Here is a 15518-nt window from a genome sequence, read left to right as displayed (position 1 = left end):
TGTCAAAAGATATTATTTATGTTAAAACATAGTCTTTCTGCTCAATCATAGTATTTCTGCTAAATCATAGTATTTGTGCCAAATCATAGTATTTATAGCAAATCATAGTATTTGTGCCCAAACATAGTATTTCTGCCAAATTGTAGTATTCCTTCAAAATCATAGTATCACTGCAATTTCGGAGTATTTGAGCAAAATCGTAGTATTTGTGCAAAAACATACTATGTCTCATGAAATCACAGTATATGTGTTATGTTATTGTACTACTACTAAGGCATAGTATTTCTACCTATTCATAGTATTCCTTCAAAATCATAGTATTACTGCAATTTCATAGTATTTGAGCAAAATCGTAGTATATGTGCAAAACATACTATGTCTGCAAAATCACAGTATATCTGTTATGTTAAAGTATTACTACTAAGTCTCAGTATTTATGCCAATTCGTAGTATTTGTACTAAATCATGGTACTTGTGCAAATCATACTATTTTTGTAAATCATAGTATTCGAACCAAAACATAGTATTTGTATGAAATCATAGTATTTCTTTTAAATCATAGTATTTCAATCAAATCTCAGTAGTTGTGCTGAAACGCAGTATTATTGCCAAATCATAGTATTTGTACTGAAACATAGTATTTGTGCCAAAAGAGTATTTCTACTAAATCATAGTACTTGTGCCAAATCATAGTATTTCTGCCACATTGTGCTAGTTGTGCAAAAACATAGATTGTCTGAAAAATCATAGTATATCTATTATGTTATAGTATTATTACTAAGTCGTAGACTCTCTATTTTGTTATAGTATATCTGCTGAATACAGTATATGTGCCAAATCATAGTATTTATAGCAAATCATAGTATTTGTGCTAAAACATAGTATTTCTGCCACATTATAGTATTTGTGTAAAACCAGAATGTCTGCAAAATCATCATATATCTGTTATCTTATAGTATTACTACTAAGGCATAGTATTTCTGCAAAATCATAGTATTTCAACTAAATAATAGTATTTCTCCCAAATCATAGTATTTGTTTCAAATCATAGCATCTGAACCAAATCATATTATTTGTGCCAAAACATTGTATTTGTACAAAGTCATAATATCTTTTCTAAATCATAGTATTTCTGTTATCTTAAAGTACTTGCACTCAATTATAGTATTTGTGCCAAAGTTTAGTATTTCTGCCAAATCATATTATCTCTGCTAAATCATAGTGTCTGCCAAATCGTAATATTTGTGCCTAAGTGCAGCATTTGTACCAAAACATAGTATTGCTGCTATATCATAGTATTTGAGCCAAATCATAGTATATGTCCTAAAACATAGTATTTCTGCCAAATCATAGTATTTGTCCTAAAGCATAGTATTTCAACAAAATCACAGTATTTCTGCTATGTTATAGTATTTGTGCTTGTAGAAAAACCTGTGTTAGTGTGAGCTACATTACCCAGCAGCCTCTGAGCAGTGAGGGAATTCATGGGACTTCTGAGCTAGATGGTCTTCCTTCGTTCCTGGGCTAACGATTGAGGAGAGAGCTGCTGGGAAGGGGAGCAATTAGCCCATCCTGTATTTGTTGGGAAGGTGTGTGTCACATAAACGTGAGTTAATGTTCCATGCTTAAGATGTTTACCCTGCTACTTGTGTGTATTGGTTTTAGTTACCTTTAGCGTATGTGCTAGTTAGCGATAGCTATGGCAGCACAGTTATTTGATTGTTTTGGGCTTGTTCCTGCTTTGTTTGTTCCCCTGCAAATTTATGTGAATTTGTACACTGTAATATCGCTGTATTACGTAGTGGCTAAGTAGGAGGCTGACTGTTACTAAGTGCATCAGTGTACATAGGTCATCTCTTGTGTTGGAGTGCCCTCTTGTGGCGCCTTTTGGGTAGTGCCTTAGTAAACGTGAACACTGCAAAGAAGTGGTATCAGACTGGTTTGTAGTGGAGGAATTTGTTGCCAGTTTCTTTCATCTTTAATCCGTATTCATGTTGTAATGTAGTAACTTTTGTGGTACAAATACCACAATATGGCAGAAATACCATGTTTTGTCACAAATACTTTGATTTGGTATACTTTAGCTTCTTCACCCCTTTTCAGCAAAATTTTCATTTTTTTCACCCCTTTTCAGCACAAATTCCAGCTTTTTGGCAGTTTTCAGAAAAAACTCTCTTTCAGCAGAAACTCTGCTGATTCACCTCTTTTCTGCAAAATTTTCATCCTTTTTGCCTCTTATCAGCACAGTTCTCAGCAGCTTCTGATAATTTCAGCACAATTGTCAGTCTATCTACCTCTTCTTTGTGAGAATGAGTTTGGCTCAGTGAGATGAGTAGCTGCCGTGAGACCAGGAGGTTCGAGGGGAATCCTGAATGTGAATGTGAGAAATACACTGCAGAAAACTCATACCTCTCTCTGTGTCTGTGTGTGTAAGGGCTGATTACAGCAGGTGCAGCTAATTTAACTGACCTAGATATACCAAGCCCAGACTCTTAACAGCCACTGTTCCCTTTAGGCTCTGTGTATGTGTATGTGTTTCTGTGTCTGTATCAATATTTCTCCCATGTTAAAGTATTACTCCTCCATAATAGTATTTCTGTTAAATCAAAGTACTTCTACTACATCTTAGTACTTCTGCTCAATCATAGTATTTCTGCTAAATCATAGTATTTTTGCCAAATCATGGTATTTGTGCCAAAGCATAGTATTTCCACAAAATAACAGTATTTCTGCTATGTTATATTATTACTGCTCATAGTATTTCTGCCAAATCTTGGTATTTGTTCCAAAGCATAGTATTTCTGCCAAATCACAATATAACTGCAAAATAAAGGGTTTTTTTAGACAAATCATAGTGTTTGTGCTAAATCCTAGTAATTCTGCTCAATCATAGAATTTCTGCTATGCTGAAGTGCTTTTTGCTAGATTACAGAATTTCTGCTAAGTCAAAGTATTTCATGTAAATTATAGTATTTATACCAAGTCCCAGTGTTTCTGCCAAATCATAAATCATAAATAATGTGGCGTGTTGGGGAACAGCTAGTTCTCTCCCATCATGCTTTGGGACATGTGCTGCATTTTAGATGTTCTTGTTTCATTGTTTATGGTTACGTTACTTTTAACTGTTGTCTTGAATGTTGTGTTTATACTACAGTACAAAGTCACTGACAGTTATTGTTTTATAGGAAGAATGCAGTACCATAAGTGAGTTCTGTTATGCTGTTATTGACCCTTGAAGCACATTGTAGCACAAGCAAGTATGTTCAATAAAAAGCTCCCCTTACCAGCTTGGGGTGGAAATACAGGCTCAATCTCTCCCTGTGAGCTTCTTTGCAAGATTCATCTGCATGCCACAATAATTTTATAAAGCAAAGTTAAGATGAGAGGCTTGTGCCAATTCATCTTCAAACACTGCTGAGACTCACGATTGGAGCAGTTTTTACTGTCATCTTACTGTTGAGCCATAAATTACGTTTGTTTTCAAACTCTTAAAATGAAGCCGTTTCCTCTCTCGTCATATCTCCGCGACGGAGGAACAAAGAGCTATGAAAATCGCAGTCAAAGTTCATGAAATTCTGCTGATTCACCCAGTAAAGGAATTGTGCTTCTATCCCACCTAGTTTTTGAGATACACGACGGCGCTTTTACGCCTCTCGCGCGATCTAATTCTGACTGCTCATCTCCCGCTTTTCCAGGCACTGGCTCTCTTTGCCGGTGGCGCATTTGGTAATGACACGGGTCTGCAGCCCAAAGGTCGTGGGTTCAATTCCACCTTGGTCCACATGGTGTTTTTTTCACTACAAATTTATACACTATCACAGACCTGTAATTTATATTGCTAATTTATTACAATTCTGCAAAGTTTTATGATGTTAGTAGTTTGTCTAATGCGGACCTAAGATTCTTGTTAACGCCCATGGCAGAAATACATACAAGTACACAGCCTGATGAAGCAGACAGAAGCAGTACCTCTGATTGGTGAATTTGAGCAGAACCAGGTTGTTCTATGTCTTTTGAGCAGAAATTCTGCTCATTCACCTCTTTTCAGCGCAACATTCTGCTTCTTTCCCTCTTTTCTGCAGAATTTCTGCTGATTCACCTCTTTTCTGCAAAAAATAGACTGTCTGCAAAATCATAGTATATCTATTATGTTATAGTATTATTACTAAGTCGTAGACTTTCTGTTTTGTTATAGTATATCTGCTGAATATAGTATTTGTGCCAAATCATAGTATTTATAGCAAATCATAGTATTTGTGCTAAAACATAGTATACTGCCACATTATAGTATTTGTGTAAAACCAGAATGTCTGCAAAATCATCATATATCTGTGATGTTATAGTATTACTACTAATGCATAGTATTTCTGCAAAATCATAGTATTTTTGCAGAAACCTTGTACTTCTGGTAAATCATAGTATTTCTACTAAATAATAGTATTTCTGCCAAATCATAGTATTTGTGCCAAAACATTGTATTTGTACAAAGTCATAATATTTCTTCTAAATCATAGTATTTCAAACAAATCTCAGGAGTTGTGCTAAAACGCAGTATTATTGCCAAATCATAGTATTTGTACACAAACATATCACTTCAACTTATTTAACTCTTCTCAACAGCCCAACACCTCTTCTTCACCCCGTTTCAGCATAATTGTGAGTGTTTTCACCCCTTTTCAGCACAAATCTAAGCTTTTTCAGGTGTTTTCAACAGAAATCTCTTTTTTAGAAGACATTCTGCTGATTCACCTGTTTTCAGCGCAACGTTCTACTTCTTTACCTCTTTTCAGTAGAAATTCTGCTGATTCACCTATTTTAAGCAGAATTTTCAGCCTTTCACCTCTTATCAATACAAATCTCAGTATCTTCTGCTCATTTCAGAGGAAACCATTTCACCTCTTTTCAGTACAAATTTGAACTTCTGTACCCCTTTGAAGCAGAATCTTTGCCTTTTCACCTCTTTTCAGCAAAAGTTTCTGTTTTTTCACTTGTTTTCAGCATAATTTTTCAGTTTCTTTACTGCCATAGAATTTTTGCAGCTTTTCATCTTTTTCAGTCATTTTCAGCGGGCAACTTCAGCGTTAAGGCATCCACACAGCATTTTCGCAGGAAATGCAAATTTTTTCTAGTTATTATTATATATTCCGTACGTTTTTGTGCATCTATCTCCTTCAAAACCGTTCAACTTAGAAAAACCATTCAAACACCATTAGATTCCTCTTCTTTTGGACATGACTGCTTCTATTTTTCTCATTTATAACGTTTATATTTTTAAAATTATTCAACTTTTTTCAACAAAAATTTCCCATGTATTTCAATGGGGAGACCCTTCAAATTCTCCTTCAACTTAGTCCTCTTAAAACTGTATCTACTTTCATATACATTGACGTAGAGCCACCATTCAAACTTTAAAACGAAGAGAAGACATTCAACTATTCAACTTGTATTTATCTTTTGAATATCTATTATACTTTTTCTTCAGTTCCAGTTTAAGTTTCATGATGTTTTTTCAGCCGTTTCAGAGTTTATAATGGGTGTGTATGGGACGGAATGTTGGGGCTAGAGTGAGACAGCTCAACTGCTAGAGTGAGAGGAGTGAAAAATTCATCTTAAAATATTTTTAAAACTGCTGCTGTGTCCACGGTGTTTGGTCTACAGGTATGATTTTACCCTCAAAACGTAGCCATCGCTGTCCTCTTTCATCCAATGTGTTTACTATTGTACTAGGTGTTATGGTTCTTTCATAAATGTCACCAAAGCACAGCCTCCTCCCTCCAACTCCTCCATAGACTCTAATGTTAAAATGGCTCAGAAGGTTCGTTTGAAAATCAGAAGTACAGGCTGTCTTTACACTGTCACCACGTCCATATAATAAACTCCACAAGCATGAAAACTGAGAATTAGGTAGACTGGACATTGCTGTCGCTCACGGTGAAAGAATTTTGTCAATAGGACCTGTACTTTTCATTTGGGAGCGATTTGTTTCGACCTGACTTTTCTGTTCATTTTAAGCAGCAAAAGTGAGGTGCATGTCTGTGCGCGTGTGTATGGAGCCAGTGGGAGCAGTCACTATAGCAACCAGGCTCACACCTGCCTGCCTGCCTAACGAGCTCTCTCTCACTCTGCCAAGATTCATCTTAAACACTTCTCTTTCAACTGCTGCTGTGTCCACAGTGTTTGCTCTACAGCCATCATTTTACCCTCAAAACGAAGCCATCGTTGTTCTCTTACCAACAGCATGTCTTTCAAAGCTCAGAGATGTAAACCTTTAAAAGTGTGTGGATCCAAGTGGAGGGATTACACTTTAGTCATTCAGTGATTCAAAGAATATGAACTTTTAATATTCATTCAGATGTTTTCTGACTCTAAATTTTCTGTTCTCATTTCTTAGGTTTTCCAAATTTTAATTTAAAAACTTTTCAGCTATTTTCCAATTTCTTCTGTGTGAACATCCGCTTTCAAAAGTTCTGCACTTTTGTTTTCAGGTTAAAAACTCTGTGTTTTCAGGCGCATTCAACATTTTTATTTTTAACTTAAATTTCAGCAATTAATTCATTTCAGTGCATACATTCAGATTCAAGCATTCACACTGCAGTTTCTTCAGAAAATGCACTTTCTAGTTAGTGTGAATGCTTGTAAAAGCATTCACAGTATTGTTCTTCTAATCTTTATTATTATATTTTATTATATATTCCGTACGTTTTTTGTACTGTATCTCCTTCAAAACCGTTCAACTTAGAAAAACCATTCAAACACCATTAGATTCCTCTTCTTTTGGACATGACTGCTTCTACTTTTCTCATTTTTAACATTTATATTTTTAATTTTATTCAACTTTTTTCAACAAAAATTTCCCATGTATTTCAATGGGGAGACCCTTCAAATCCTCATTCAACTTACTCATTTTCAAACTGTATCTACTTCAACATACGTTGACATAGAGCCACCATTCAAACTTTAAAACGAAGACAAGACAATCAACTATTCAACTTGTATTTATCTTTTCAATATCTGTTATACTTTTTCTTCAGTTCCAGTTTAAGTTTCATGATGTTTTTTCAGCCATTTCAGCGTTTATAATGGGTGTGTATGGGACGGAATGTTGGGGCTAGAGTGAGACAGCTCAACTGCTAGAGTGAGAGGAGCGAAAAAAATTAATCTTAAAATCTTTTTAAAACTGCTGCTGTGTCCGCAGCGTTTGCTCTACAGGTATGATTTTACCCTCAAAACGTAGCCATCGCTGTCCTCTTTCATCCAATGTGTTTACTATTGTGCTAGGTGTTATGGTTCTTTCATAAATGTCACCAAAGCACAGCCTCCTCCCTCCAACTCCTCCATAGACTCCAATGTTAAAATGGCTCAGAAAGTTCCTTTGAAAATCAGAAGAGCAGGCTGTCTTTACACTGTCACCACGTCCATATAATAAACTCCACAGGCATGAAAACTGAGAATTAGGTAGACTAGACATTGCTGCCGCTCACGGTGAAAGAATTTTGTCAATACGACTTATACTTTTCATTTGGGAGCGATTTGTTTCGGCCTGACTTTTCTGTTCATTTTAAGCAGCAAAAGTGAGGTGCATGTCTGCGTGTGTATGGGGCCATTGGGTGCAGTCACTATAGCAACCAGGCTCACACCTGCCTGCTTAACGAGCTCTGTCTCTCACTGTGCCAAGATTCATTTTAAACACTTCTCTTTCAACTGCTGCTGTGTCCACAGTGTTTGCCCTACAGCCATCATTTTACCCTCAAAACGTCGCCATCGATGTTCTCTTTCCAACAGCATGTCTTTCAAAGCTCAGAAATATAAACTTTTTAAACTGTGTGGATCCAAGTGGAGGGATCACATTTCAGTCATTCAGTGATTCAAAGAATATGAACTTTTAATATTCATTCAGATGTTTTCTGACTCTAAATTTTCTTTTCTCATTTCTTAGGTTTTTCTAATTTACATTTAAAACATTTTCAGCTCTTTTCCAACTACTTCTCTGTGGATGTCAGCTTTTAGCAGTTCAGCTTTTTTGTTTTCAGGTGCAAATTTCTTTATTTTTCATCTCATTCAACATTTTTAACTTAAAATTCAGCAATTAATTCATTTCAGTGCATACATTCAGATTCAAGCATTCACACTGCAGTTTCTTCAGAAAATGCACTTTCTAGTTATTATTATTATTATATCATATTCCGTACGTTTTTGTGCATCTATCTCCTTCAAAACCGTTCAACTTAGAAAAACCATTCAAACACCGTTAGATTCCTCTTCTTTTGGACATGACTGCTTGGATTTTTCTCATTTATAACATTTATATTTTTAATTTTATTGAACTTTTTTCAACAAAAATTTCCCATGTATTTCAATGGGGAGACCCTTCAAATCCTCATTCAACTTACTCCTCTTTAAACTGTATCTACTTCCACATACATTGACATAGAGCCACCATTCAAACTTTAAAACGAAGACAAGACATTCAACTATTCAACTTGTATTTATCTTTTCAATATCTATTATACTTTTTCTTCAGTTCCAGTTTAAGTTTCATGATGTTTTTTCAGCCGTTTCAGAGTTTATAATGGGTGTGTATGGGACGGAATGTTGGGGCTAGAGTGAGAGCGCTCAACTGCTAGAGTGAGAGGAGCAAAAAAATTAATCTTAAAATCTTTTTTAAAACTGCTGCTGTGTCCACGGTGTTTGGTCTACAGGTATGATTTTACCCTCAAAACGTAGCCATCGCTGTCCTCTTTCATCCAATGTGTTTACTATTGTACTAGGTGTTATGGTTCTTTCATAAATGTCACCAATGCACAGCCTCCTCCCTCCAACTCCTCCATAGACTCTAATGTTAAAATGGCTCAGAAGGTTCGTTTGAAAACCAGAAGTACAGGCTGTCTTTACACTGTCACCACGTCCATATAATAAACTCCACAAGCATGAAAACTGAGAATTAGGTAGACTGGACATTGCTGTCGCTCACGGTGAAAGAATTTTGTCAATAGGACCTGTACTTTTCATTTGGGAACGATTTGTTTCGACCTGACGTTTCTGTTCATTTTAAGCAGCAAAAGTGAGGTGCATGTCTGTGCGCGTGTGTATGGAGCCAGTGGGTGCAGTCACTATAGCAACCAGGCTCACACCTGCCTGCCTAATGAGCTCTGTCTCTCACTCTGCCAATATTCATCTTAAACACTTCTCTTTCAACTGCTGCTGTGTCCACAGTGTTTTGTCTACAGCCATCATTTTACCCTCAAAACGTCGCCATCGTTGTTCTCTTTCCAACACTGTGTCTTTCAAAGTTCAGACATTTAAAATTTTTAAACTGTGTGGATCCAAGTGGAGGGATCACATTTTAGTTATTCAGTGATTCAAAGAATATGAACTTTTAATATTCATTCAGATGTTTTCTGACTCTAAATTTTCTTTTCTCATTTCTTAGGCTTTTCTAATTTACATTTAAACATTTTCAACTATTTTCCAACTTCTTCTGTGTGTAAACTTCATCTTTTAGCAGTTGTCCACTTTGGCTTTAAGTTGAATGATTTGGTATATTTCAACTCATTCAACATTTTTTCATCAAACATTTTACACACATGCAGACAGACAAAATAACACACACACACACACACACACACACACACACACACACACATACTAAAAGACAACCAGACACAAACAGATAGAAAGACACTCACACAGATATTTTAGATTTGTCTTCATCAGATAGGTGGTTCAGATCTGGCTAGTTGGACTCCGTTGATGACATTAGGAATAATTGATTTTCACTGGATTATCAGAGCTGAAACTATTTACCTGTAGTTTCAGCTCTTTAGTAGATTTTCCCACAGTTCAACTAATCTAACCTCATTTAATGTCTCTGTTTATAGTTTGTATAGTTTATCTCCCCACTAACAAACTCAAAATAGTCTGCAAATAAAGCCCACAATGCAGTTCAAGATTAAAAATTTTTTTACCTGCTGGTTAGATGCCAGTTCACCTCTTTCAGTGTATTTCACTCATTTGCTGATACTCACTGACACACAGAGTACCTATTTGTACAGCGATGACTCTAGTGTACTTTTCTCTCTCTATCTCCAACACACCAACAACAGACCAACACACAGACACGTTCAAGCTCACAGATGTCATTTTAGCTTGCTGTTCAAAGTGATGCTCAAATTTCCAAGCACCCCCTGAACGCCTCATCTTCTTTTAACCCATCACGAGCCAACCGTCCTCATTCCGCTTTGCTCTCTGCTGTGGTAAGTACAATACACTGAGGGTTTTTCTTTGCGATGGTAAAAATACATATTTGACATTTAAACTCACATGGCAAGTGCTGTAAAGTTCAACACAGTTCAAAGAATAAAGAAAGGGATAAAAAGAACGACCTTTGCTATTGTTTATGAAGTTTTACTATACGCAGCAGCGCTAACGCTAGCTTCAATGCTAACGCTAGCGACAATGCTAACGCTAGCGACAATGCTAATGCTAGCCTTAGCAGTTGTTAACTGTTAAGAAGAGTATTTCTGTGCTATTCCTGTGATATTTATTGGCGGTCAGTGAGACAAAAGTAACAAATGAGCTTTGTTATTCCCTGTGTGGCTCAGTTTTAACAGTAAGAGGGCTAGCGCTAGCAGCAATGCTAACGCTAGCTGCAGTGCTAATGGTAGTACCAATGCTAACACTAGCTGTAGTGTTAACTCCAGCAGTAATGCTAAGGCTAATGCTAGCCTTCCATAACGGAAAATTCTTCAGTTAATTTTTGGAATTATAAAAAGGCTGCTGTGTCAGTTGGTGTGCTATATTACTCTATGATTAACCTGCTGACTGTAAGTTCAGTGTATCATGGCGAGTTGGCTTTGTATTTCTGTTAGTCTGATAATATTGTACAGACAACTAACATATTATTTCTCTTACACTTTCAGGAACCTGATTGACATCAGTGCTTTGCCTGGTAGGTGTGTACACACTTTAAGAGAAGTCGACCAAAATAAAAACATAATCTGACTAATGTAAACTGTAAAGTGAGGGTTCAAACTGTGTGTTAGGCCCTTTAAACATAATTTTATAATAAATACAGAACTATGCAGCTTAACACTTGGGCAAAAAAAATTTTTGTACATGTTTGTAGTCACACTACATGTGATTATTTAATGATTCATTTAATCATGAACAATGAGTAATTAAAATTATCAAGAAATGATTTCAATCTAATTTAAAAAATGTTATTGTTGAATTTAATTAAATTTATATTCAAACCGGTGAATTCTAAGTTTGTGTTGACAATCTCATAATTTATTCTTTTAAAAAATACACAATTGTCCAACTTTTTGAACATGGTAGCCAAGAACAGTTTAGCTTGAATATTTGTTTCAGTAGTCACAGTTGCTGTAAAGACATTTGGTTTATACAATTGGCATGTGATATTATTTTCGTCCAATTAATGTATTTTCTTCATATTTTTGTTCACAGTGTGCAGAAGAAGAACAAGGACCAGATCTCCAGTCTTCTTTCTCAAATCCCAACCCCCCAACCCCTCTATCCTCTGTCCTACTCCACCTGTTGTCTCTGCCTTCTTTCCATCTGTATTTCACCCTGTGGTTTGTGAGAAATTTTGCCAAACCAACAATCTTATTGCGGTTTGATTTCAAAGCCGCGTCTCTCCTGCTCTGTCTGTTCTCTCTGCTAAATTTTCTCTCTACCTGTTTTTCACTCTTTGGCTTGCTGCTGAAAAATGCACAAGCCAATAAAGCAATAAAGAGTGCATATTTTGCCTCAACCTATGAACAAACTGAACAAACAAAGAAAACTCTAATTCACGGTTTGATTGTGATTTCCAAGCCGTGTCTCTCCTGCTCTGCCTGTTCTCTCTTCTAAATTTTCTCTCTACCTGTTTTTCACTCTTGGCTTGCTGCTGAAAAATGCCAAGCCATTAAAACAATAAAGAGTGCATATATTGCCTCTACCCTGAGAACAAACTAATTCACGGTTTGATTGTGATTTCCAAGCCGTGTCTCTCCTGCTCTGTCTATTCTCTCTTCTAAATTTTCTCTACCTGTTTTTCATTCTGGGCTTGCTGCTAAGTTGTGCCAAGCCAATAAAGAGAGTGCATAATATTCTCTTGACTGAAGAACAAACTGTCAAACAAACAAAGACATCTGTTTCTGAGAAATAAAAACTGAAATATAAAGACAAAGAAAACATCTCCTGCTGTGTGCCACTCTTAGTTTTTGAATATATTTTCTAAAGACTAAGAAACACTTACAGGTGAGTAAAAATGCCAAGGAAGCAGAAAAAGTCACAAGCTGCAAAACAACGCTGGAAGAAGTTCCATGGGATTCATAGTGTACCAACATGTGAACAAGCTGAGTGTGATTTTCTTCAGAGCTCTGCAGAAGACAGTGCGTCTGCAAAGACCAATGGTAATGGTGTCAAACAGGCAGGTCAACATGTTCCTGCACATGTACAACAGGTATCCTATGCAGATGCTGTAAAGAGTGGACTGCAGAATGAATGTAATGAACAACATGAGGTGTCAAGTGCCCCACAGGTGGGTTATGCTGATTTTGTGCAAAGGGGCTGTCACAGTGATGTGGCAGGACCATATCATGCAGAAAGAGTGAACCTTGAAAACCAGCCCTCTGTAACACATGTCTGTGCATCTCACAGTCAGGCACATCCTAAATATGGAGACTCCAGAAACAAGCAGTGCACATGCAACTCACTCACATTTCTTGCATTCCTTCATGAGAATGAAAACATGACTACACCTGACCTTAATCTGGTCTTGGATAAAGGTGATATGATGTACAAAGAGGCCAAGAAAAGATTTCCTAAAAATATTCATTTGGCAACCGATGAGCTGCCAGACAAAGTTGATGCTCGCAGGTCTATGTATCATGTCGACATGACACAGCCTTCCCGGTATGGGACATTTGAAGAACCTCCAGAGGAAGCAGTAGATACCTTTCTCAGCTTAGAAGCAGGACTGAGCTGCCTGTTGTCAGATGTGCAGTATGCCTTACTGATTATGAGTGGATTGTGTATCGCAGTGTTCAGATCCACATCAGGCGAATATGGGTTTTTTGACCCACACTCCAGAACAGCCAGTGGTCTTCCTCTACCACTACAGTCACGTAATCGTGGTACAGCAGTGATGCTGAAATTCACACTCCTGAGTGACATGATTAAGAGGCTCCAAGATTCTTATGAAATGATGGAGATATCACCCTCTTGTAACTATGAACTGAAGCCTGTGCAGTTTTACAGTGTGCGCACAGTCAACCTGAGTGATATTATCGCAGACACAGTCTGCAGACCAACAGCTGCCACTGCTGTGGCACCTACTCACTCTGATTCAACTGTTGATGAAGCAAACCCCTCTACTCCAAGGAGAAACACAACCACTGATCTTACTGAGATCTCTCAAATGTCCATTTGTACACCACTGGGGAAACAAGTGCACATGACTCAGTTCACATCACATGAAGCTCCTCAGAATGAATTTACTAATATACCTACTGAAGAACAATGCAGTGAATTTAATTTTCTTCCATCAAATTGTGATTTTTCATGTCAATCAAATGCTGCAATAAAAAATGTTGCTGCATGTAATCTTTCAGATACAGTTTTGCAAAAAATCTGTAAAGTGAGAAAAGTTAATAAACAGCAAAGGCGCAAAATGAAAAGAAGATTAATGGCATCAGACAAACTGAGAAATCAGAGAAAAGAAAACCAAAAAAGGAAAGAACGACAAAAGTACGCTTCAAATAAAGAATATAAAGAAAAGAAAAAATCTTGCACAAGTAAGGCATATAAAAATAATCCTGAAGTCAGACGGAAACAACAACAGTATATGAAAAGACGTTACTGTGAGAATGATGAATTCAGACAGAAAAAACAAGAATATATTAAAAGACTGTACTGTGAGAATGATGAATTCAGAAAGAAACAACAACAATATATTAAAAGACGCTACTGTGAGAACGATGAATTTAGAAAGAAACAACAACAATATATTAAAAGACGCTACTGTACCAATGCTGAATTTAGACAAAAACAAAAAAACTATATCACTAAAAGGTATCAAGAGAGCCCAGAATTCAGAGAGAGACAGAGCTCTCGAGTGACTCAGCGTTATGCACGTGACAATGCATTCAGAGTAAGACACAGACAACTGATGAAACAACTAATGTGAGACAGGTATCAAAGTAATCTTGCATTCAGGATTATGCACAACATGAGATGTGCCATGAAAATAAAAAGGAAATACAGATGGGTGAACAGACAAACCCAAGAGAGTGACAACAGTGTGATCAACGAGGCCATATCTGTGTTCAAATCACAAATCAAAGCTGGACCATCTTACCCATGTACTGTATGTTTCAAGGCTTCATTTCCAAACCAAGTGCGACCCTGCAGAAGGTCAAATTATGTCAAAAACGCACATGTGGCTGCAACATGTTTGACAGGAAGGTTTGTCCATGTTTGTGATGAAAACTGCAGAAATGAGCAGTGCAATGTGCCTGATGAGAGAAAGAGAGAGTGGATTTGTCACACCTGCCACACTCATCTTAAAAATGGATCCATGCCAGCGCTTGCTGTTGGCAATAAACTGGATCTTGCTGATATTCCACCTGAACTGTCTGATCTCAACATACTGGAGAGACATCTCATAGCCAAGTGCATACCATTTGCCAAGATTATTCCTCTTCCCAAAGGCAGACAAAGAGCAATTACAGGGAATGTGGTCTGTGTCCCATCAGAGGTACAGGAAACTGTTGAAGCATTGCCTCGATTGAGAATTAATTCTCAGGTGATGAGAGTAAAACTGAAGAGACGCTTGTCTTACAAAGGTCATCAGCTGTTTCAGACTGTAAGCTGGTCTAAACTTGTGCAAGCACTGCATAAACTCAAGCAGATTCATCCACAGTATAAGGATGTGAGCATCAGAGATGATGCTGAGCTGTGTGATCCAACTCTTCCTGATGAAGATGATGAGGAGGAGGATGATGATGAAAACATGAATGAGGACGATTATGATGCGGCTGATTTAATGGAAATTGACAGCTGTGAGAAAAATGCACTGTGTGAAGCACAAAATAAAAATGAACAGGATATTGACATGTTACCCTGTGATGGTGAACAACCACGTGAGCAGATGAGAGATGATTCAGACCAAGCAGATGGACTGACTAATGGTGGTTTTGCACTCGAGTCCTGTTTGCAGCCCCCTGATGTGGCTGAGGAGATATTATGTTTCAGTGAAGGAATCTACTCTGTTGCTCCTGCAGAGAGAAACAATCCAATAAGTTTTTTCAAAACACCTAAACTGGAGGCCATGGCCTTCCCTGTGCAGTTTCCTACAGGCCAAAACACACTTGATGAAAGAAGGCTGATCAAAGTATCCCCCAGTGGGTATTTCAAATCAAGACTTTTCTGCACTGATGATCGTTTTGCCAGAGACACAAACTATTTGTTCTTTGCACAGTTTGTGACTGAAATACATTTGGCTACTTCCAGCA

The 15518-nt window shown here is 37.2% G+C and overlaps 1 long non-coding RNA gene across 1 annotated transcript; it reads left to right on the top strand.

Annotated features, from left to right (window-relative positions):
* The first annotated feature begins 10240 nt into the window (after positions 1–10240).
* Positions 10241–12099, top strand: LOC120438756. Its single transcript, XR_005612114.1, has 3 exons — positions 10241–10253; positions 10920–10948; positions 11467–12099. It is a non-coding gene; the product is annotated as an uncharacterized LOC120438756 (long non-coding RNA).
* The last annotated feature ends 3419 nt before the right edge of the window (positions 12100–15518 follow it).

This window comes from Oreochromis aureus, linkage group 3 (genome assembly GCF_013358895.1).
Source record: "Oreochromis aureus strain Israel breed Guangdong linkage group 3, ZZ_aureus, whole genome shotgun sequence".
Classification (NCBI taxonomy): Eukaryota; Metazoa; Chordata; class Actinopteri; order Cichliformes; family Cichlidae; genus Oreochromis; species Oreochromis aureus.
The sequence above is the reverse complement of the archived record's forward strand: the minus strand, read 5'-3'. Positions and strand labels throughout refer to the sequence as shown.